This window comes from Chenopodium quinoa, unplaced genomic scaffold (genome assembly GCF_001683475.1).
Source record: "Chenopodium quinoa cultivar QQ74 unplaced genomic scaffold, ASM168347v1, whole genome shotgun sequence".
Classification (NCBI taxonomy): Eukaryota; Viridiplantae; Streptophyta; class Magnoliopsida; order Caryophyllales; family Amaranthaceae; genus Chenopodium; species Chenopodium quinoa.
In genome coordinates this window covers 242002-264968 of record NW_018744268.1, presented here as the reverse complement: position 1 = coordinate 264968, position 22967 = coordinate 242002, and the positions used below count along the sequence as shown (strand labels likewise).

The following is a 22967-nucleotide window of genomic DNA, read 5'->3' as shown; positions in this document are numbered from 1 at the left end:
AAGTAGCAATCATGGAATTTTTCAAATCCAAGCTTCTTGATACCTTCTAGAACTAATGGTTCTTTTAAGTCACAGCATGGGTAATCCTCTCCCTCCCTAATGAATTGTCCATTAAGGGTTTGATTGTAGGATAGGAGTAAAGTGATTATCCCTTTCTTATTGTTGTCTCTACGTGCATTGATCTTAGCATCGTGAGACTATAGTTCTTCTTTGGTTGGTTTATATCCCAATCAAAAAGAGAAGCATTTCTTTGGGATATAAAGTAAAAGAGATTTCTTTTTTTTTATTCCCAAGGGCATCCCAGGAAAGTAACTACTCTTAAAAGAGATATTGTTTACTATTGGAGTGGAGTATGGATCAAGCTTCCCTTGAAGGCTTTCCTCCATTTCTAGAGTGAAAATTGCCTCCACAAAAAATCCCCACATGTCTTCTTCATCATTATAATGATTTATTTCTAGAAGTGATTGATCATTTATCGCTATTTTGTGAGGAGAAGCATGTATAGTCATAAGAGGACCTTGATAGTTCAACCTAATCATTTGATGAGGTGAGGATGGTATCTCTCTAAGCTCATGTATCTAAGGACGTCCAAGAAGAAGGTTGAATGTGGGTTTAACGTCCATGACAAGAAATTCAACCATATTTTGTAATGGGCCTGTGGTAATTGGTAGCTTAACAGTTCCATACATTGATCTCCTTGAATTGTCATAGGCCCTAATACTTTGTGTTGTTGATTGAAAATCTTTGTCTGGATTAAGGCCTAAGTATTTTTATAGTTTGTAATGGGCACACATTTATAGCTAACACATTGTCAACCAAAGTAAGAGGGATGTTGTATCCTTTGCACCCCATAGTTAAGTATAATGCAATTTTGTGGGTGGTGTCTTTTGAAGGAAAATCATCATTAGTAAAAATAATTTAATTGTCGGATTTCTCGCTACTAAGCAAGCTAACGAGATCCTGAGGAGTTGTGTCTTTACTTAGAGATAAAGCCATTAGAGTATTCATAACATAATTCTATGTTTTTTAGATGTACTTAGGAGTTCCCAAATGCTATAATTTGCCTTAGATTGGCGAAGTTGTTTCACCAATGAATCTTCCACCTCAAGCGGAGGTGGTATTGAATTTTAAACTTAATTTTAAGCTTGATTTTGAGTGGTAAAAGATTAATTGGGTTGTGTTTGATAAACTCGCTCAGAACGAGTTAGATGATCTATCTCGTTTGGGTTAGTTGTAGGACTCGTGAACCAACTTTCTTCTAGAGGCTTTGAGTGCGCCTCCATTTCAAGATGATCCATGATTTATTCTTGATGTCATTATTCATCCAAGGAGAGATTTCATAAGTCTTTTAATTTCCCCAACAAATGATCCCAATCAAGCTCTCCATTTGTCTCATTTTTTATACAACGTGGAGGTGGGACGGCAGCGTACTTAGAGACTTATAAGTCTTGGAAGTCGTCGTCTCATAACCTACACACTTCATTAGTTGCCCCTATGAGTGTTGTGGTTAGAGGCTTCCCTATGGGAGTGATATAATCCAAAGGATTCAACGTATCACTTCCCATATGATCCTCATCAATGTGAAATGTCCCTAATGGGGATACATTGTTGTTGAGTTTATACGTGGGAACTCTCCCATCGTCTACTAAATCCTAAATCTTTTGCTATAGGACAAAGCAACGTTCAGTATCATGCCCAACACCTCTATGATAAGCACAATAGGCATTGCCATCCCGTTGAGAGTTTCTTTTTTCTAGAGGGTGGGTAGCGTTGACCCTGTTAGTGCAAGTAATCCTTTTTCATTTAATTTTTCTAGCAACTCTTTGTAGTTCACAGAAAATTGAGTAAACCTTCTTTCTCTTGTCCATCTTCTTCGAGGGTCATTACTATGGTACTGATTTGTGCTATTATATTCCGTGGAAGTCGCAAATACATCGATAGAGAATGAAGTGTTACCATTCCTCTTTTTATAGTTGTTCTTAGGTTGATGATGATGCGGCTTGTTTGCTTTTTCTTTAGAAATATTATCTTCAATTCTAGTAGCCATGCATACTATAGACCATTTGAAAAGTTTCTAAAACAAGGTAGCGTCGATTTTTGTTGTACTTTTCATGACAATTGTCAATGAACCTTTGTACTAACTCGAGTTCAGGTGGCCTTTGGGCAAGGTGAGCCGCCTTTTCTCGCCATCTACCATAGAAAGCAAGGAAACCTTCATCGTCGTCTTGCTTAAACATCTCAAGTTCACATAAAGTTTATTTGAACTATACGTTACTTTGATATTGTGTGACGAATGACGAAACTATTTCTTCCCATGTTGTCTTGAACTTCGCATGTAGCCCATAGTGCCACTCTCTCGTGGCTGGATCTAGAGATAAAGGAAAAGTCAAATCATTCATGAGGGTAAAACTAGGTCGTTATCTAATCTTCCCTCGGTCAAACTAAATTTATAAACACTTAACAAACCTAAATACGAGTATAGAGGCAAGCCAAGGGTCGAACCCAAAGGAACGGTAATGTTCAAGCGGTTTCAATTATGCACCTAAGCTAGGTCGAAGACAAAACTAAGAGAGAATACTAACAACTAACAAAACAAGTAACCAAGGAAATAAAACACTAGGAACGGGGATCAACAAGTAATCATGTCAATTGCAACAACTTGAGTAGAGCATGCCAATCAAAGGTTGTGAAGACTAATGATAAGAGCAATCAATTGGAATCAAAGAGCTATCTCCTAATTTTTAAGCTAGGGTTCACTATGAATAACAAACTAAGAGAATCACAATCAAAACCAATCGATAATTGCAATTCCAAAATCAATTTTTTGTGTCATTAGCAATTACAATACAATCTAGTATAATTCTCAAGGCCTAATCGAATTATACACATACAAACATTCACTAATCACTTTAATCTCAACAATCAATCAACACAAATCCCAAACTAATCAAAATTAATCAATCATACAAGTTTCACCCAATTCCTAGCCAATAACTACTCAAATATAATCATCTATTAACAATCAACTAAAGGAATCAAGAATCAACAATATATCAAGAACAATTACACTAATCAAGCATCAACCATCAAAATTAAACCAAACAAATATGAAATTAAACAAAGCAATAAGGTAAGATAGAGTTAAGAATGATTATTGATAATAAAGAAGATCTTGAACACAATTGTCACACTTGTATCGTTAATCTATCAATCACCATTGAAATCCTTCACTTTCTCTCTCTAAAATCTACTCCTAATTTAGAGAGAGAACCTCCTAATCAAACCTAATTCTAGAGAGAGACTATTCTAATCTAAAAGTATTTCATGTATGAAGAATAAAGAAGGACGTACAATATATATACAAAAAGAGGAAAGAAAAGAAAGCGCAAATAAAACCAAGAAACCTGCGCCCGCGGAGGAGAAGACCCCCAATGCCGCGCCCGCGGCTGGAACCTGCCCCGCGCCCTCGGGGTGCCCACGGCCTGCCCTCGAGAAGTTCCTGCCAAAATGGTTGCAAAAAGGTCGCAGCAGCCCCGCACCAGCGGCAGTAGGGCCCACGCCGGCAGCCAGCCCGCGGCAGAGCTGCTGGTGCGTGGCAGCTCGTGCTGCGCGCAAGGGAGCTCGGGTTGCTGCACTTCTAGGCACTCGGCTCGCTTCTTTGACGCTCGGGATGCTTGGATAGGATTAACTTGCATGCTTGGCTTCCCTAACTTGGCTCCATTAAATTCCTTGAATGCACTTGAGCTCCCTCCTTGTTTTATTAAATCTGCGGGAACTCGACAGACCTACAAAACAAGACAAAGAAATTGAGAAGCGAGAGAAATAGCCGAGAAATGAATAAAATAATAAGAAAACCATTAAAAGCACACATTTCTCTAAACTAACACACAAACACGCAAATCGAGCATTATTCCCTAATAACACGACATAAACGACTAAAAACGAGCATAAAAATATTAAGAAAACATGGCTTAAAGGTGCCATAAATGGCACGAATCAAATTACCCCAAAGCTAAAATTTTGCTCGTCCTCAAGAAAAACAAAATCCAACCCAAGGGAAAAATAATGACATTATTCACGCAAAGAAAGAAACAAGAAAATTAGAGAGGATGGGAATATACACTAACTCACTTTTGTAGGAATCACGGTCAATTTTAGCAACTAAAGACAAGTCGTTTAAATCCCTAGATCGCCCTAGAGGACAAGTGATGCTCTCGTAAAGGTTTCCTAAGAGATTAACCCATAACTCTCATAATAATACAAATAAGGCAAAGCATGCGAAGGAAATCAAAAGAAAAGAAGAGCAAACAGATGTTCATGAAAGGACTTTTCCAAATGCACATGCACAAATGAATGCAAATCTTTCTAAACAAGTAAGGGAGTGCACGTTTAAAGATACCCGAGGTTAATTGAAACATAAATATACTAAGCATGGGAACTAGAGAAACGCAATCCACTTTCATCCCAAACGATCTTACCGCGTTCTCCCTACTAGCCTCATATCTTCCCCTAGTGAGCATCTCAAATGTTCCACAAAGGAACTAGAAAAAGAGATAATTTTTGGCTACTCGACGTCTCGACAATGCATCCCCTTTCCTTAGGCTTTAACTCATAATGCCCTCCCTCGATATGTGACTCACCCTCTAGGTCAAAAGGACTTTCCCAAAGGTTGTAATGCAAGGACAAAAGCTTGAGGGTAGGCTTAAAATTTAGAATTTGGCGGTATTCCAAATTAGTGAAGCAAAGGGTGATCAAACCTTCTCCTCATAACCAAGCAATCGCCAAACAAAAACGAACTAACTCCCCCAAGCTTATTCAAAGTTATAACCACAATCATATGCAAAAAGCGTAAACGCTTCTCCCCCAAGCTTAAAGGAAGCATCTTCCTCAATGCTTGAAAAGAAGAAAAGAATCACATCAAAATATTTTTTTTTTTTTCTTTTTTTTCATTTCTTTTTGTTTTAAATGTTCATTTCTTTCAAAGCAATTTTACATGCCTCTTTAACTTAGGACGGCTTTTACAATTTTGCATGTAACATGTCCATGCCTTTATTTTACTTTGGACGGCTTTTCCCTTATTCACTTGCCATTATTTACACAAATGTCACAACATAAACTTGCTTTCAAGAGAACCAAATAACAAAACTCCTCCACCATAAACTACAACAATAATGATCAATTGCTTCATAAAAACCAAGAATGGAAACGAAAATGAAACAAAAGGCTTAAGATCTAAAGATGTGGCTTGAAAAGAAGGGAAAAGACTCAAATGGTTAGCACGAAAGCAAATGTAAGCCCATTAAACTAAAAAGAAAGAAAATTAACCTAGAAAAGAAAAATTACCCCCCTCCCCCGAAAAGATGCCTTTGTACTTCCTAGATGGCTCGGTCTCGATTTTGAAAATTATGAGTCAAGATTCTAGATAAGGTCCGCAATATTCAAGGATCCATACCGCTCAAGAAAATATAATTTGAAGGCTTGAAAAATAATGAACCTCACATGGATGTAGCAAAAACTCACTATTGGTGTCAATTCGACTATAGGAAGCAACTACCAACATGCCACAAACAAGTAGAATCCGGTTTCATGCTCTCACTAGTTTTAACCAACAACCTTAGCATGCTCTATCCTAGAATCAACCAAGCATACTCATAAACCGTGCACATCATTACCATTTAAGAAGAAAAACATTCAATTATGCAAGTCCAAAAGTATAATATCCAAAGCAAGAACAAAACAAAACACAATGCAATTTGCCTTGATAGAAACAAAAATCTTTTTGGGATTTTCAAAATAGAGAACATGGAAATGCATATACAAATGTGTTTGGCATATATGAATCAACATTCCACTAAACATGTTATAATACCCTCCCATAAGCTTGAATGAGACATTACACACAAACATAAACCAAATAATCAATGGGAGGGGAAAACAAGGATATCAATCCAATCAAACTAACATATGTCCAACAAGTCATCATCCACTTGAGAAAGAGCAGGGAAGGATATTAACGGATATTAGGTGGGTGTAAATACCCGCAAATGACCCATTTAAACCTTTCAAAGCTAATTTCCTTAAGAATTGAACCTTGCCTTCCATATGCTAGCAAACATAGGAGTCAAACTTCCTTGATTCATGATCCAAATCGAAGCACCAAAGTATATCAAGTCATGTCCTAGCAAAAGGCACACAAACATTTCCATGAGATAAAATCTATTCTAAAAAGAAAAGAAAATGAAAGCAATAAAACACGGGTTACTTCCCGAAAAAGGCTTGCTTAAGGTCTAAGCTTGACCGCTCTAGAAAATAATAATTCAACGCACGCAAGAGCTTGTCAAATGCACTACTACACATTTTGTAAGATAAACAGTAGGCAAATGACGGGATAAGAACGTGCAACAAGATTACTGCACGCAAGTGAGAAGAGATATGCCAAAAGAAAGAAGAAAGGGGATTAAAAGGAAAAAGAAGAAAATAAGAAGAAGAAGAGGGAATAAAAGAATGGAAAGATAAAGAAAAAGGAAAATCCTTCTCACTAAAATATTGTTGGGTGGCAACATCACCCTTTTCCTCAATAGAAGACAAATGAGGGACATTAAGATCATCATAGACAAGGGGGTCCCCAAAAGGCTCATCAACAAAGGAAGGGAGGGATATAAGAGTGTAGGGAATATGGTTGAAATTGCTTGAAAAAAGGACATGAGAGGAGGGAATAGGGGCTATGGTCTCACAAATGAAATCTTTCTCACCACCATGCCTCAAATCACCAATAAGAGCATGAAAATCAATCATGGAATCCTCAAAATAAGAACAGTCATGATCATCATCTCCCTTAAACATCCAACTTCCAAGAGGAACTACATAATCCCCTTTAGTACAATCATGAACAACAACTCCCTCAACTTCCATAAAGCCTAAAGTCTCAAAGCCAAGCATGAATGGATCCAAATTAATTTCAAACTCATTTCTCTCCCATGAAGCATTCTTAATGAACTCACTCAAAAGGCTATAGGTTTTCATTTGACACTCAAAGAACACATTGGTCATAACCTCAATCGAGTCCAAATACTCATGGATAGAAGAATCACAATCATGCATAAGAGACTCATCGAGATGGGAACTAGGGTTGAGGTTATCAAAATCGACACTCTCTTCATTCTCAACTCCTTCACCATCACTCAAAAGCTCACCAATGGGATCCTCACACTCTCTTGGTTGCTCAAAATCATCATCATTATCCTCAACACGCTCATTAAATTGGCATTTTTCACAAACAAGCATCAAGGATGACAATTAACTTTCTAACTTTTCTTTTGTTCTCCTTCCCTCCTCAAGACACTCCTCATTATTTTTCATTATCTCTAATTGACCTCTCATTGAATTAAGAAACATCTCCTTACTAGGCCCAAACTCATTATCAAGCTCAATGCACCTAATTTGAAACTCAAATATACCAACAAGAGATTCAAAAGATGTAGAAGGTTGAGGCTCAACAAGAGAAGAAGAGGTATAACCAAGATTGGAAGAATCAACATTAAGATCATGAGCATATACATCACATTGGGGAGTGGGGGCACAATCAATAACATGAGATTCATCATTAAGGGAATGAACCACATCACAAGAAGGCATGGTAAATAATGAAGAATATTGAAACACAACATTAGCATCTACTTGAGCATGCACTTCATCATTATGAACAAAAGAGGAAATAGAATCAAAAGCACTTGTTCTAGGTTCACTCATGGGATCATTTGACAATTCATGGGTATTCATGCTAATATAAGAAGATTCAAGACATTGCACATTAATATTAGAATCATAAATACCCCTATTATAAACATCCATAGCAAACCAAACATAAAAGTCCCAAGCATCATCAATTGACAATGCTCTAAATCCATCATTATGCATGCATTCAACTTTATTTCTAGTTTGCTCATCCAAACCAAAATAACAAATCTCACAAGCCTCTTAAAGACTACAACAATTATAGTCCAAAAATCCCTCAAGTCTAATGAAGTATTCACAAAAAGGCTCATTGTCATATTGAGGAAAGGATGGACATGCCATACTTTTTTTCAAAAAAAAACAAAAATAAAATAGAATAAAATTATAAACAAAGACCTAGACTCAAGCAATCAAAAACACTCAAACTAGGTCGTTATCTAATATTCCCTCGGTCAAACTAAATTTATAAACACTTAACAAACCTAAATACGAGTATAGAGGCAAGTCTAGGGTCGAACCCAAAGGAACGGTAATGTTCAAGCACATTCAATTATGCGCCTAAGCTAGGTCGAAGACAAAACTAAGAGAGAATACTAACAACTAACAAAACAAGTAACCAAGGAAATAAAACACTAGGAACGGGGATCAACAAGTAATCATGTCAATTGCAACAACTTCAGTAGAGCATGCCAATCAAAGGTTGTGAAGACTAATGATAAGAGCAATCAATTGGAATCAAAGAGCTATCTCCTAATTTTTAAGCTAGGGTTCACTATGAATAACAAACTAAGAGAATCACAATCAAAACCAATCGATAATTGCAATTCCAAAATCAATTTTTTGTGTCATTAGCAATTACAATGCAATCTAGTATAATTCACAAGGCCTAATCGAATTATACACATACAAACATTAACTAATCACTTTAATCTCAACAATCAATCAACACAATTCCCAAATTAATCAAAATTAATTAATCATACAAGTTTCACCCAATTCCTAGCCAATAACTACTCAAATATAATCATCTATCAACAACCACCTAAAGGAATCAAGAATCAACAATATATCAAGAACAATTACACTAATCAAGCATCAACCATCAAAATTAAACCAAATAAATATGAAATTAAACAAAGCAATAAGGTGAGATAGAGTTAAGAATGATTATTGATAATAAAGAAGATCTTGAACACAATTGTCACACTTGTATCTTTAATCTATCAATCACCATTGAAATCCTTCACTTTCTCTCACTAAAATCTACTCCTAATTTAGAGAGAGAACCTCCTAATCAAACCTAATTCTAGAGAGAGACTATTCTAATCTAAAAGTATTTCATGTATGAAGAATAAAGAAGGACGTACAATATATATACAAAACGAGGAAATAAAAGAAATTGCAAGTAAAAACCAGAAACCCGCGCCCGCGGAGGAGAAGACCCTAAAGGTCACGCCTATGGCTGGAACCTGCTCCCGCGGGGCTAGGCCCGCACCCTCAGGGTTCCCGCGGCCTGCCCTTGGGAAGTTCCTGCCAAAAATGGTTGCAAAAAGGTCGCAGCAGCCCCGCACCCGCGTCGGCAGACCCTGCGCCCGCGGCTGTTGCGCGGCCGAGCATCTGGTGCGTGGCCGCTCGTGCTGCGCGCAAGGGAGCTCGGGCTACACTTCTAGTTGTTATATACAAAAAGCGTAAATGCTTCTTCCCCAATCTTAAAGAACCCGCGGGCGCGGGTTATGCCCAGATTGCCCGCGGAGTTAGTTATGGGTTCCGTACCTATTTCTGGGTTCCTGCGAGATCTTCTTGGAGATAGTGTGGCCGACCAGTTTTTCTTCTTTGTCTATAAATAATCTTGTAAATCCTTTTGAAGAAAAACATTAATAATATATTTCATTTGCTTTGTTTTTAGAGAGAGAAGTTAGAGAGAATTTCGAGAGAATGTAGAGATTGTAATCTTTGGATTTGATTTGTAATTCAACATTGTTTCTTCATTCAAGTTTTGAATTCTTTTTCATATCAATCAAAATTTGTGAGATTTCTTTCCTTTAGAAATTACTTCAATTGTAGTTTTCTTTTATGCTTGAATGTTTAGTTTGGATTTTGATTTAGTTTTGAGAATTTGTTGATTGATTGTATTTCCTTTTGATTTATTTTGAGATGATTATGTTTGTGATTGAATTTGTTTTGGCTTTAAATTTCACCATGATTAGTGAGTAGATTAGTTGCTAGGGAGAAGAGGAAGCATACCTGATTGACTATTTTTGCTAGTTGATGATCCTTGATTGATTGAATTGTTGCAATTAAATCAGTTGACATAGTTGTGCATGTGATTAATTAGACTAGTAGTGATCAACCTATAAGATTAATCTAGATTGCATTGTAAATTTTCAATGACACAAACAATTCATTTGAGAATTGCTTTAATTAATTGAATTTGATTGTGATTCTCCTTGTTGACCATTCATAATGAACCCTAGTTTGGTTTATAGGAGATAGCTTTTGGATTCCTTTTAGTGCAACTATTGTTTGTCCCTGGCAATGTTAGAATCAATTGGGTGATCTATCAATTAGCATGATTGTTAAGCTTGCATGAGGAACCTATATCCCTAGTGTTTAGTATATTGATTAATTTCTTTGAATTGTCTTGTTTCTTGTCACCTTAGTTACAAAACTCAACCATTGATAATTCTTCGATTTAGCTTAACATTAGACTATAGCATAGCTTCGATTCATTCCTTTGGGTTCGACCCTTAGCTTGCCTCTACACTCGTATAAGGTTTGTTAAGCGTTTACAAATTTAGTTTGACCAAGGGAGAATTAGATGACGACCTAGTTCCAACCCTTGTCAAAATGGCGCCATTGCCCGGGAAAAGCATTTACGCTTTTTGTATATATGCTTGTGTATATAGCTTTGAATAAGCTTGGGGGTGTTAGTTTGTTTTTGTTTGGTGACTACTAGATTGTGATTCTAATAAAGGGCCCGTTCTTTGCTTCACTTTTAGGGATACCACCAAATTTTAAAATTTTAGCCTACCCCTAACCTTTTTCCCTTACGTTACAACCTTTGGGAAAGTCCTTTCGACCTAGTGGTTGAGTCATATACCAAGGGAGGGCATTATGAGTTAAAGCCTAAGGAAAAGGGATGCAAGGTCAAGATGTTGAGAAAACATCAAATTCTACTCTTTTTCCGGTTCCTTCGAGGAACCATAAAGACGCTCACTAAGGGAAGATTTGAAACCATAGGGAGAACGCGGCGATTGGTTGGGATGAAAGTGCATTGCGCCTCATTAATTCTCTACGCTTGGGATAGCTTATGTTTAAATCAACCGTAAATATCTTGAAGCATGCATACCCATTTTATATAGAAAAGTGTTCATGCATTTGCAATTGATCATTTGTGAAACTCTTTGTCAAGAGCTATTTGTTTGAATTTTTGTTTTACTTTCTTTTCTTTTTAAATGATTTTGCCTCATTTAATTTCAAAGATTTGTGGATTAAATTCTTAGGAAACCCTTATGAGACCTCACTCGTCCTCATAGGCTACTTTGGGGCTTAAAGGGCTTGTTGTAGCTAAAAACAACTGTGATTCCTACGATAGTGAGTCTTAGTGTATATTCTTCTTCTCTCACTTTTTATGCTTAAATAAACCCTCATTCCTTTTTAGCCTTTGTTTTTCTCGAGACGAGAAAAATTCTAGCTTGGGGAGGAATTTAATGAGTGTCATTTATTACAATCATAGGGTAGTGTTTTAGGATATTTTCACTATATTTTTCATGCTTTTCTTTTATCATTTTGGTCATTTATTCTTTAGTTTTCTTCTGTTTTCTCTCTTTGGTTTCATTTGTAGGTGCCTAAGAACTTAGCTTTGGAAAGGATTCAATAGGAGCAAAAAGAGCCAAGCAAAGGAGTTTCAAGCCTCATGAAGAGGGCTTGGAGAGGGCTCAGAGAGGGCGCTCTGCTTCTTCTCATTGCCGTGGGCGCGGGTTATATGCATCATTTTGGTGATTTTGGGAAGGAACTCTCTGTGCCCTGGCCGCGGTCTAGCCGCAGGCGCGGAGGATCTAGAGAGACCGCTCCAGAATAGAGAAACCGTGGCCCCCCTACTTCACCTAGAATAGGGAATCTGCCGCGCCCTGAGCCGCGGGCGTGGCTTGCTACACTTCTAGGCACTCGGCTCGCTTCTTTAACGCTCGGGATTTCCACCTCGGAACTCGAGCTTGCGGAGCTTGCTTGGATAGGCTTGACTTGCGTGCTTGGCTTCCCTTACTTGGCTCCGTTAAATTCCTTGAATGCACTTGAGCTCCCTCCTTGATTTATTAAATCCGTTGGAACTTGACATACCTACAAAACAAGACATAGAAATAAAGAAGCGAGAGAAATAATCGAGATATGAATAAAATACTAAGAAAACCATCAAAAGCACGCATTATTCAAAACTAACACACAAACACGCAAATCGGGCATTATTCCCTAGAAACATGACATAAACAACTAAAAACGAGCATAGAAATATAAAGAAAACATAGCCTAAAGGTGCCATAAATGGCACGGATCAATCATAAATCTTAGGATCAACTCCCTCTAATGCAATGGTGCGAGTAAAACTCATTAAAAATATTGTTTGGATTATTAGTCACCTTGAATAATGGCAAGTCCATAGCTACGAACGTTTTTTCTAAAGCAAGTCCTGTAGGAGGAACGAACTTTTCTACGTCGAAGTACTTGTTCCCCGTTGTGGAACGAAGAACAAGCTTCTCCAACGACTTTTCTTTGATGGATAATTCCTCCATCTTTTGTTGCAAGGCCAAAGTTTCGACGTTTTTCTTTTCATCTTTTTCAAGTTTCTTAATCCTTCTCTCCTTGGCCTCTTGAGCCTTTTTTCTCTCAAACGAGCAATCTCTTCTTGGAGTTGCTCTATTGTTGACATCGTTGTTGGACTAGAATTTGTTGTTGAGGGAAGGTGGTTTGAAATGGGTGAATTATTTAATGGTAAACGTAGAGCACCCGGTAGTCTTCGTTCGCAAGCTTGGAAACTAGCTCTAAAAGGAGTATGAAAGGATAAGTAAATTGATACGATTGTTTAGGATACAAAAGAAGAAGAAAGGATGAAAGAAAAGACGCAAGATGCATTCGAATGGATAACATTACCTTTAAACAATTCTTTGATAAAGATATTATTTGATCGAGTCAATTGTTCTTTAAAGAATCAAAAGGACTCGTAACAGCAGGCGCGCGCAAGTAGCTAGGTTGCACGCGGAAGGCGCGCGCATCCTTGGCTATTGCGCTGGTAGTGGTCGCGCAACTCAATGAGTTGCACAAGCCACTTGCTCACGCGATTTTTTTTGTTCGAGCAACTCTTTGTAGTTCACAGCAACTCTTATCTATTTTTTTCGATTTTTTTTATGTTACCCTTCGAATACGACTCAAAATTACGAAGAATCAACTTCGTAATTGGGAACCTTAACCAAACTAGAAAGAATACAAAAAGGTATCCTAAACACATCACACATAATCATGTAATCATATATGCATACAATAAGCCAAGGTTCACACAATTCATTTCTAAGGTCGTAATCTTGGTTGTCAAGAGGTACCATATCTTAAGCAACAATGCGCAAATCAATCACTCAATGTGTTGCCTCATGAAATAGCCCTCCCAACATTTTGTTGGCGATATGGGTGGGATGATTGACGATGGGGTTGAGACTCGGTTGTTGGACTAATATTCCCTAGGCCAAACTAAATTTATATCACTCAACACACCCTTATAACTAGTATAGGGGTAAGTCAAGGGTCGAACCACTAGGAATGGGAGGTGGTTACTATTGCTAGAGTTAAGCTATTTTGAAAAGGGTGAAATAGAGGTGTGTGTACTCTAAGACAACTAAACAAACTAGATGAATTCAAATATATCAGACAATAGGGTTTAGGATCCACATATAATTACAATGGATACAACTAATCAGGATTGGAAATGACTAAGGCGAGTATTGCGAGGGAAAATCAATAATGCAATCAAAAGAGTATGATAAGCTATCACTACAAGAAAAAGCTTTTTGGGCGACGGGTGCATTTAGTAAGGGCAACGAAACTTCCTTGCGTTGCACATTGTTGATATTTTATGCGATGAGATTTAATGTGTCGCCCAAAATAAAATTATGGGAAACAAGTTATTTCTTTTTTGCCCTATACAAATATATAGGCAACGAAACAGGGGATGTGTTGCTCTTTATTATTTTTTTGGGCCACGAAATATAACTTGGTTGCCTATTACAATAGTAGGGAGACAAATAACTTAATTCGTTGTATATTTTTATTAAAAAAAAAGTTGAGTGGTATTTTATTTGGTTTCCCAAATCCCACTAAAAATTTGGCGGAATAAATACCGCTTTCATTGAAATTCCCCCAAAAAAACTCATAAGACTATTGATGCAAAAATTTCAGTACTGCTTCCCCTAAAAAAATTAAATAAATAAATAAAAAGTAAAAAATAAAAATTAGTATTGCTAAAAGAACTAACCCTTTACCCACGATCAAACAATTTTCCCTTCTCATTCGTTATAAAAAAATCCCCAATTTCTCTTCTCTTTGCTTTGATTAAACCGAAAGCGCTATTGAAGAGGTAGTTCTTCCATTATTTTTGCATTGCTTTTTAAAACTCAGTATTTCTTTAGCTAATTCATCCGTTAATTCAGCCATAAACCCTAACTTATTTAATATGTATGTGAGGTAGCGGTGACGAGCGGTTTGGATTCAAGGCAATTGACGGTGGTGAGGCAGCGGTGACAGCGAATTTAAGGTTGACGCATTGACAGCGATGAGGTAGCAGGTCGGTTACTCATCCTCTCTCTTTACTGTAGTTATCTTTTTTATTACTACTAATTATTTGTTATCTGTTGAATTATTGTTTAAAATTTTTAATTTCTGTGAATTATCCTTGTATTATTGGTTTTGTAGATTAATAATGATGTATTGTATACAAAATTTTCATTGATTTTAAAACCATAATTCGGTGAATTATTTTGGATTTAATTGTTTATGTTGATTTTTAGCCACCTTTTTAAAGGTTATCAAAGGTATAAATTTTGGTATTCTCAAATTGGCAAATTCATATTCACGCTTTTCACAATTGCAACATAATAAGGAATCTAGAAATTATGTTGTATTGTTCAGGAAATATTGTCAAGATTGTAGAATGGAAAATTATAGCTTACATTCTTAAAATCATATGTTTCTAGAAATTAAAACCATAATGGGTTTGATGCGGTGTCGAATGAAAGTAAAGTTGTTAGGATCATATTGTAAAAGGATAACCTTGGATTGCTTGACAGTGAGTTTGTAAGTTCAGTTTATGTGCTCTTATTTGGTACAAAAAAGTTGAGGAGACTTGATTTTAATGCTCTGTTTGAAATGCACTCTCGTTCGTGTAATGTGGGTGGTTTTCTGTATCGGTTGACATCGGTTATATGGGAAAGACGGTTGAATTGTGTCCTTTGATTTGGTCCTAATTGTTTATGTTGATTTTTAGCCCCCTTATTAATGGTTATCAAAGGTATAATTTGCATATATGGTGCCCCACAAATGTCCTTTTAGGTTGTTCATTAATTCTGCTTCAAAAAGCTTTCATTAATTTTAATTTGATTGTTTGGATAAACATGGGTAATAATCCAGTTAGGGGATCGGACTATGGTGATCCATAACACTTATCTGACATAATCATATAATTGATTAGCTATGTACTTAACCATTTAATTTTCTTACATTCAATTTGTTAAAGGTTTTCTTTTATTTTCATTTCAAGAATGAATAGAGATCGAACTTTGATGAACCACAATGGTATAAAGGATAGGAAAAAAACAGAGTATAAAGAAGTGGTTGATGAGTTTTTAGAATTTGCTTTCAAAGAAAAAAATGACAGTACATTGTTAAAATGTCCATGTTTGAACTGCCGATTAATGATGGCCCAAGATCGGAAAACTATACAATGTCACTTACTAGTATATAGTCTAGACAGTAGTTATAGTCCATGGGTGAGTCACTGAGAAAATGATAAACAAGATGGTAATAATGAAAATGATGAGGACGCGATGGAGGTCTCATATGACAAAGAGGATGAAATGCCTTTTGATGACATGGCTCCATTGGTTTTTGATGCAACAAATGCATGGAATAATAATACTACAACTTCTGAAGTTCCCATTGATAGTGGTAACACCATGGAGTTTGGTTCTAGTAGTTGCAATGATTAAACCCCTAATAAGGAGTTCATGACGTTACTTGAAGATATAGAGGCCAAGTTGTATCCAGGGTGCAAGACAATCAAGAGATTGGAGTTTCTTGTCACATTACTACACATCAAGTTAGTAATAAGTGGAGTGATAAGTCTTTTTCAATATGATTGAGTGCATTGCATAGGAAATTTAATCATGATAAAAAGTTTCCTGCAAATTCTTATGAATCAAAAAAATATACAAAAGCACTAGGATTAGATAATATAAAGATTGATGCTTGTGTAAACCATTGCATTTTGTTCCAGAAGGAGTTTTCAAATGAAGAAAAATTCCCTAAATGCTTGGCTCCTAGATGGAAGGACAAAGTTGTGCAAGGTGGTGATGTATCTTCGGGGGATGAAGGTGGTGATGTATCTTCGGGGGATGAAGGTGACGAAGGTGTTGCTGGAATAAAAACTCAAATTCCTCAATTAGTTTTACGTCATTTTCCTTTTATTCCAAGGTTGCAAAGAATGTTTGTGTCCTCAAAATTAGCAAAGCATATGCAATGAAATAAAGATGAATGCCCAAATGATGAGGTTTTGAGGCACCCAGCTGATTTAAAAGCATGGAAGTCTTTGGATAACCTATATATCAAGAATTTGTTGCTGATGCTCGTAATATACGCTTGGGTTTAGCAAGTGATGGATTTAATCTTGGGGCTAACATGAGTAGCAGATATAACATTTGGCCAGTAATGTTAGTGCCATATAATTTACCTCCTTTGATGTGCATGAAAAGTGATAACATGATCTTATCTTTTCTAATTCCTAGTCTTAAATCTCCGAGGAATGATATAGATGTATTTTTTGCAACCTTTAATTGATGAACTAAAAGAATTGTGGGAGATAGGAGTAAAAACTTTTGATGCTCATGCCAAGCACACTTTTAATATGCGAGCAGTGTTGATGTGGACTATTAGTGACTTTCCAGCTTATGCTAATCTTTTTGTTTGGAGCACTAAAGGGAAACTTGCATGTCCTAATTGTCATAAAGATATACAATAATTTTGGTTAAAACATGGGCGCAAATACTATTATATGGATAATTGAGTGTTTTAGAGCCAGATAAAAAATGGAGACGTAATAGGAGTGCATTTGGTGGGAAAGTCGAACGGGGTCCTTCTCCTACTCCACTTACAGGACATGATGTTTTAGAAAAATTAAGTGGCTATTCAATGTGGAGTTTGGAAAAGGTGTTACTAAATAACGAAAAAAAAGGCGAACAATACATCGTGCATCAGTGAAAGAAGGAAAGTTGTTTCTTTCAATTGCCATATTGGAGGAATCTTTTAGTGCGACATAACTTAGATGTTATGCATACTGAAAAAATTTAAGTGAAAGCATATTAGGCACACTACTTGATTTATCAGGAAAGAACAAAGACACCTTAAATGCTCGATTGGACTTAGATGGTATGAAGATGCATAGTTAGCTACGTGTAACATCTTTAGGAGATAAAATGTGAAAAATCCCTCCGGCATCTTATAACCTAACTTTGAATGAACAGAGGAAAATAGTTACCTTTCTGTCTAAACTGGCTTTTCCAGATGCTTATGCTTCAAATATATCGCGGTGTACTTCTTTGCAAGATTGAAAAATCATGGGAATGAAAACTCATGATTACCAAGTTTTCATGCAAGATTTGATCACGCCTGCCTTTAAGGGTGTCATAGATGAGAAGGTTTTGGAACCTTTGAGGGATGTTAGTTTATTTTTTAAGCAATTATGCTCGAAAACTGTGAATATTTCCGACTTAAAGCAAATGGAATCAAACATTACAGTCACCTTGTGCAAGATAGAACGTACATTTGTTCATGCATTTTTTTATGTGATGATACATCTTCCAATGAACTTAGCCACTAAAGCTAGGATGGTTGGCCCTGTGCATTATCGGTGGATATATCGCTTTGAAAGGTAAGTAACTAGTAATGGTAGTTTTTAATTACCTACATAAATAAATACATACATTATAACTATACTTTCTTAAAGGGCAATGAGGACATTTAAATCATATGTTCGAAACAAAGCTCACCCCAAAGCTTCAATTGCTAATGGTTACATTAAAATGGAATGTCTGACATTTTACTCTAGAAATATATCTAATATTAAGGCACAATTTAACCCTCTAGATAGAAATGACGACATTGACCATCAACAACCCCATAGCATGTCGGTTTTCTCTATAATGGGCAAGTCTTTAGGGAAGACAAATCTAAGGCAGCTGAATTTTGATGAATGGAATGAAGCTCAAATATATGTTTTAAAAAATTGTGATGAAGCACAACCTTTTCTAGAGTAAGTTAATTCAAGTGATGTAAAAAAATATATATACAGTATACTAATTAATACTTTAATTTCTATGATTAGTGAGTATGAAAATGATCGAAGTCTTCCAAAGATTGACTTTTGCAAGTGGTTTAAATATAGGGTAAGTAAGCGCATACTTCTTTTTTCCTATTATTTTTTCCCCTTTTCTTTATTGTTTTCTTATTACATGTGAATAACACATTGTTAAGCTTTGGATAGATGGGGATGAACGGATATATTACAGAAGAGTTATTGTGTTTAGCACGAGGACCTGTGAAACGTGTTGTGACTTTTGATGGATATTTCATTAATGGGTTTAGATTTCACTCTAAAAAAAGGCAAAGAAATCGTAAAACTCAAAATATTGGTGTAGTTGTAAAAAGCGGTGATAAAAGTGGAGAAATTCTTTTTTATGGGATTTTATAGGAGGTTATTGTGTTAGAGTATGGTGCCTTAAAAAATCGAAAAAGTCCCAAAGTTTTTCTGTTTAAACGCAAGTGGTTTGATGTGTTTAGTGAGAGGAGAGGGATTAAAAGAGACAATTTAGAAGCAGTGCTTATCAATGTCACTCAAAAGTTAAAAAGTAATGAGTCATTTGCTTTAGCTTCTTAAAATAAGAAAGTTTTCTATGTAACCGCTCATAATGAACCAAATTAGAGATATGTAATCAAGGAAAATCCAAGAAACTTCTTTGATTTCCCTAATGATAAAGATACTCATGAAAATGAATCATTATGGGATCATGTGGCACCACTTATAACTAACTATGAAGATAGAGATGATGAAGACATTAATTTAGTTAGAAATGATGTTTAATTTGAAGTTGTAAACGCTGACATCAACCAAGGAAATGATTTTATTAAGGATGAAGATAAGGAGGAGTCGAGATCTCTGATATGGAATCTACTTTGCATGCGCTTGATGGCGATCTTGAAGACGATGAATATGAAAGTGATAATTCTACTGAATAAGTTAGTTGGTGCATTAAAACTGGTATTAATTTATAAGATATATATAGTTGTAAGTAGAATTTTGCTTCTATACAATTATTATTTTAATGATTAATTAGTATCATTATGGCTGATTTACAGTGACTTAAGAGTTGATTGGAAGCTTGAAGGCATTGCAGGTCATAAATATGAAGATCCAATAATTTCATTTATATAGTTAAAGCTATTTAAACATTTTTTTTTCTTGTTTTTTTTAAGCAAAGCCCTAAGAGGGAATAAACTATATAAGTTGAAACTATCTAAACAACTGCTTATTGTTTTTTTTATTATTATTTATTTTGTTTTTCATTATTCACTATAAATTGATTAATAATATTCATGATTATAGTGTTAATACTGATATATTTGTCTTTTGTTTATTTAAATATGTGTATACATATTGATATTGTTTTTAAATATATTATCCAAAACAGGTAAGTATACTAATTTTTAATTACCTATCTTTTCTTATTCAAATGATTTCTTCTAGAATTAATTTATTAACTTATTTACGTTGAATACATTTGACATGAATTTTTTTGTAGCAAAATGTCAATCATACCAACATCATCGGAGAAAAATCAACAAGAAAATGAGATTCAACAACCACCACAAAGGTTAACTTATCATAAGCAGTGAAGGATTGACCAAGCTGAGCTTTGGAAAAAATGTCCTGATCATAAGAGGCGTGTTCCTACAAGGGGCTTAAAATATGCTTATAAAAGGGAAAAAAATCTAGACAAAAAAAATTACAATAACCTTCATGGATGAGCTTCGACATGTGGTTGGTGAAAAGGCAAATGAGTTCATATGCGATTGTAGCAATTGGGTCGAAGAGTTTTGTCCTTTAGATGCATTGTATGTCTAAGCTTGCCAAAATTAATTTCACTTATCTAACAAACATGTCTTAAATAGCACATCTATGTGATTTATGATTTTTTTTCAAAAAAAAAAATTGGTAGAAATTGGGCTAAAATTGATTCTTCTGCAAAGAAAAGTTTGTATGACAAGATTTTGGTGAGTTTGAGTTTTATAAAACATAATTGTTAAAGTTTATATTATTAGATCAGTTTACTAACTATATGTTTGGTGTGCTGTATTTGAAATGATGATTTACTAGGGAAAATACAATTTACCTGAAAAGGTTGGTGGTGCGTACGTCATTGATGCATTGAGCTTTCAATGCTCTATCCTATATAGGCATTGGAGGTTAAGACTAAAGAAAAAAATACTATAGAGGTAAAACTAAGGCAGAGGCTAGAGACAATAGACCTCCAACTATTGATCCGACATAATGGGATTGTTTTTTTACAAGAATTGGAGTTCCCCAAAACAAGAGGTAATGTGCCCCCTTTTTATTCAATATCGTTGCAATTATGTTACATTGACTAACTTGTTCAAATTATAGGCCATTAGCAAAGTAAACACAGCAAATAAAGTAAAGTTGACTTAAACACCGTCCAATGGAGCAAAGTCTGCAGCACGAATATTCTTTGAACTAGTGTGGTTTTTTGGCTTTTCAATTACAAAACTATATCAATTACAAATTATTCATTTGGATATTCATTTATTTTTCATATGCAGCTTAATGAGCCACCAAATTTCTCCACTCAAGATGAAGAGCCATCCGAACATGCAGAAGTACAACAACAAGATCCCATCTACGTGAGATTATATGAGAAGACCAAAAAGAATGTTTATTCAATTATTTTTTAACAAAGAGCAATGAATATTTTTTTTAAGGAGGGACTCTCCGCGATTTCTTTTGGACTGCATTTAACACAGTCAGAGCATCAGATTTTGTTATGCATCAAAGTGTTGCATAAAAAAAATGCTTCCATAATTGATGTTGCATATTGGTGGGATTGGCTAGCTAGGCCTTTAAGATTTGATGAAAATTAGTCTGATGGTTATATAAAATTGGGTTCCACTACTTAGAATCATGAGACAGTAGTACAAAACTAGACATTAAGATGACTGCAAAAGAATTGTTTTAATAGCTAGTGTTCCACACTGATTTTCCCCCGCTTGGCAACAAGTCTTATATTTTTGTACAAATGATGACGTTATTTCACTATGCATTTATGTTTCATGGATAGGAGTGGTCGAGTAGTGCTTGATTGCTTGTTTCTAATCTAGTTATTATTGAGAACAAGTTGATTGGAGTACTATCCAAATTTTCTACTCTAATTTTGCATATGTGCTTACATTAGGACTGAAATTAGCATAAAACAAATTGTTTTGTATATTGTTTGTGTTCCATTAGAAAAGTCCTGATAATGCTTTTATTTGAAACTATATATAAGCACTATGTTCTTTGAAAAATGATGCAATAATTTTTTAGGCTTAATTAATTGAATAAGCATAAGAAAAAGGATGGGAATACTACTTGGGAGCCAAATGATGAAATGAACTATGAAGAACTCAAAAGGCTTCCCTGAAACTAAAATTGAAGAACATGGTGAGGTCACACTCAGTGTAAAAGATGCTTATATGAAAGTGATAAACCTAAATATGGATATGTGAGAGGACTTGGTCCTGGAGCTCAACCACCTACAAAAGTTAGAGCCTAAGGAGATGATATGGAAAGGGTTCAACTCGTTACTTAATTTCACACACTTAGTGCATCAAATGAAGAGCTTAGAGCATCGAATGAACAACTAAAAGCATCAAATGAGGAGCTCAAAGTAGAATTTTCTCGAATGAATAAGGAAGTCGTTGAACGTGAAAAGAAACTAAGAGAAGATATGCTAAAAATGTTTGAGGAAATGAGGTAATATTCTTCTTCTTTCTTTTCGGGCTTTAATCAAGTCTTACTAATACTATGCACTGATTTTATCTCTAGTCTTCTGTTCACATGTAATTGAGCAAGCCCAGGTTAATCTCAGTGATAAACCTGGCGCGTTTATCTCAAGATAGATTTGTCTTTCATATCGTAAGTCAGTGGTGCTTTGGTAAATAGCTGGTCACTCAGAATTTTGCATGTTGACCCAATATCAAACGACGTTATGTCCCTAAGGTTAACCATAGTTAACTTGTGTCAGTTTTTCCAAGTAATATCCGTGAATTCAGGCCTCTTCAATGCTCGATTGCTTCAGGAAACTCTCTTCATTGCACGCTTTGCTCTGTTTTTTTGAACTATTTTTCCACGAATTAGTTAATTGACTTTCCGAATTAGGAAAATCCTTGGTCTAAGTTTGTCGTCGATTCGTAAAGTGTGATTGGGGATGGTAGTTGTGTCTTTCTGGGTGTGTTCATTGTTATAGTATATAGTATTATTATATGACTATGTTGGTAATTGTATGAAACTATGAATTGTTTTAAATGGTGATGATAGGGAGTGTGTTGGTGGGAAACTTGTGTAGGATAATGGAGGTGGCGGTATGATTATACATTATTCCTGCTAGTTTTCTCCTTTAGTTTATTTTTAAATTTGGGGAAATTTTATTTTGATAACCAAATACATTGTTTGGAACTTTGATATCCTCTCTACTAATGGGAATGTAGGCTACTCTAGCCATGGAGCCATGGAGGGTTGAAAGGATAGAAAAGTGGGTGACTTTCTCTAACTTTCAGACATTTTTATTTTTAACTGTTTAGTTATTTTTTTTTATTTTGAGGAATTGTTTAGTTAATTCACCTTGAGATGGCTATGGTTTTGGGGTTAA

At 35.5% G+C, this 22967-nt stretch overlaps 1 long non-coding RNA gene across 1 annotated transcript; it reads left to right on the top strand.

Annotated features, from left to right (window-relative positions):
• The first annotated feature begins 13937 nt into the window (after positions 1–13937).
• Positions 13938–21395, top strand: LOC110694861. Its single transcript, XR_002505952.1, has 5 exons — positions 13938–14353; positions 14465–14560; positions 19845–20316; positions 20420–20638; positions 20884–21395. It is a non-coding gene; the product is annotated as an uncharacterized LOC110694861 (long non-coding RNA).
• The last annotated feature ends 1572 nt before the right edge of the window (positions 21396–22967 follow it).